Consider the following 2,953-nt stretch of genomic DNA (forward strand, 5'->3'; position numbering starts at 1 on the left):
CCTAGCAGGCACTGAGCCACAAGTGACCTCACAACCACAAACAGCAGCCATGGGCCTAGCACTGGCCTAGCAGGCACTGAGCCACAAGTGACCTCACAACCACAAACAGCAGCCATGGGCCTAGCACTGGCCTAGCAGGCACTGAGCCACCACTGACCTCACAACCACAAACAGCAGCCATGGGCCTAGCACTGGCCTAGCAGGCACTGAGCCACCACTGACATCACAACCACAAACAGCAGCCATGGGCCTAGCACTGGCCTAGCAGGCACTGAGCCACAAGTGACCTCACAACCACAAACAGCAGCCATGGGCCTAGCACTGGCCTAGCAGGCACTGAGCCACAAGTGACCTCACAACCACAAACAGCAGCCATGCGCCTAGCACTGGCCTAGCAGGCACTGAGCCACAAGTGACCTCACAACCACAAACAGCAGCCATGGGCCTAGCACTGGCCTAGCACGCACTGAGCCACAAGTGACCTCACAACCACAAACAGTAGCCATGGGCCTAGCACTGGCCTAGCAGGCACTGAGCCACAAGTGACCTCACAACCACAAACAGCAGCCATGGGCCTAGCACTGGCCTAGCAGGCAGTTAGCCACAAGTGACCTCACAACCACAAACAGCAGCCATGGGCCTAGCACTGGCCTAGCAGGCACTGAGGCACCACTGACCTCACAACCACAAACAGCAGCCATGCGCCTAGCACTGGCCTAGCAGGCACTGAGACACCACTGACCTCTCAACCACAAACAGCAGCCATGGGCCTAGCACTGGCCTAGCAGGCACTGAGCCACCACTGACCTCACAACCACAAACAGCAGCCATGCGCCTAGCACTGGCCTAGCAGGCACTGAGGCACAAGTGACCTCACAACCACAAACAGCAGCCATGGGCCTAGCACTGGCCTAGCAGGCACTGAGCCACAAGTGACCTCACAACCACAAACAGCAGCCATGGGCCTAGCACTGGCCTAGCAGGCACTGAGGCACCACTGACCTCACAACCACAAACAGCAGCCATGGGCCTAGCACTGGCCTAGCAGGCACTGAGCCACCACTGACCTCACAACCACAAAGAGCAGCCATGGGCCTAGCACTGGCCTAGCAGGCACTGAGCCACAAGTGACCTCACAACCACAAACGGCAGCCATGGGCCTAGCACTGGCCTAGCAGGCACTGAGCCACCACTGACCTCACAACCACAAACAGCAGCCATGGGCCTAGCACTGGCCTAGCAGGCACTGAGCCACAAGTGACCTCACAACCACAAACAGCAGCCATGGGCCTAGCACTGGCCTAGCAGGCACTGAGCCACCACTGACCTCACAACCACAAACAGCAGCCATGCGCCTAGCACTGGCCTAGCAGGCACTGAGCCACAAGTGACCTCACAACCACAAACAGTAGCCATGGGCCTAGCACTGGCCTAGCAGGCACTGAGGCACAAGTGACCTCACAACCACAAACAGCAGCCATGGGCCTAGCACTGGCCTAGCAGGCACTGAGCCACCACTGACCTCACAACCACAAACAGCAGCCATGGGCCTAGCACTGGCCTAGCAGGCACTGAGGCACCACTGACCTCACAACCACAAACAGCAGCCATGGGATTAGCACTGGCCTAGCAGGCACTGAGCCACCACTGACCTCTCAACCACAAACAGTAGCCATGGGCCTAGCACTGGCCTAGCAGGCACTGAGCCACAAGTGACCTCACAACCACAAACAGCAGCCATGGGCCTAGCACTGGCCTAGCAGGCACTGAGCCACAAGTGACCTCACAACCACAAAGAGCAGCCATGCGCCTAGCACTGGCCTAGCAGGCACTGAGCCACCACTGACCTCACAACCACAAACAGCAGCCGTGGGCCTAGCACTGGCCTAGCGGGCACTGAGGCACCACGGAGCTCACAATCACAAACAGCACCCTTGGGATTAGCACTGGCCTAGCAGGCACTGAGCCACAAGTGACCTCACAACCACAAACAGCAGCCATGGGCCTAGCACTGGCCTAGCAGGCACTGAGCCACCACTGACCTCACAGCCACAAACAGCAGCCATGCGCCTAGCACTGGCCTAGCAGGCACTGAGCCACAAGTGACCTCACAACCACAAACAGCAGCCATGGGCCTAGCACTGGCCTAGCAGGCACTGAGGCACCACTGACCTCACAACCACAAACAGCAGCCATGGGCCTAGCACTGGCCTAGTAGGCACTGAGACACAAGTGACCTCACAGCCACAAACAGAACCCAGGCACCTAGCACTGGCCTAGCAGGCACTGAGGCACCACTGACCTCACAGCCACAAACAGCAGCCATGGGCCTAGCACTGGCCTAGCAGGCACTGAGCCACAAGTGACCTCACAACCACAAACAACAGCCATGGGCCTAGCACTGGCCTAGCAGGCACTGAGGCACCACTGACCTCACAGCCACAAACAGCACCCTTGGAATTAGCACTGGCCTAGCAGGCACTGAGCCACAAGTGACCTCACAACCACAAACAGCAGCCATGGGTCTAGCACTGGCCTAGCAGGCACTGAGGCACAAGTGACCTCACAACCACAAACAGCAGCCATGCGCCTAGCACTGGCCTAGCAGGCACTGAGACACCACTGACCTCACAACCACAAACAGCAGCCATGGGCCTAGCACTGGCCTAGCAGGCACTGAGCCACAAGTGACCTCACAACCACAAACAGCAGCCATGGGCCTAGCACTGGCCTAGCGGGCACTGAGCCACAAGTGACCTCACAACCACAAACAGCAGCCATGGGCCTAGCACTGGCCTAGCAGGCACTGAGGCACCACTGACCTCACAACCACAAACAGCAGCCATGGGATTAGCACTGGCCTAGCAGGCACTGAGCCACCACTGACCTCTCAACCACAAACAGCAGCCATGGGCCTAGCACTGGCCTAGCAGGCACTGAGCCACAAGTGACC

This window comes from Apteryx mantelli, unplaced genomic scaffold (genome assembly GCF_036417845.1).
Source record: "Apteryx mantelli isolate bAptMan1 unplaced genomic scaffold, bAptMan1.hap1 HAP1_SCAFFOLD_20, whole genome shotgun sequence".
Taxonomy (NCBI): domain Eukaryota; kingdom Metazoa; phylum Chordata; class Aves; order Apterygiformes; family Apterygidae; genus Apteryx; species Apteryx mantelli.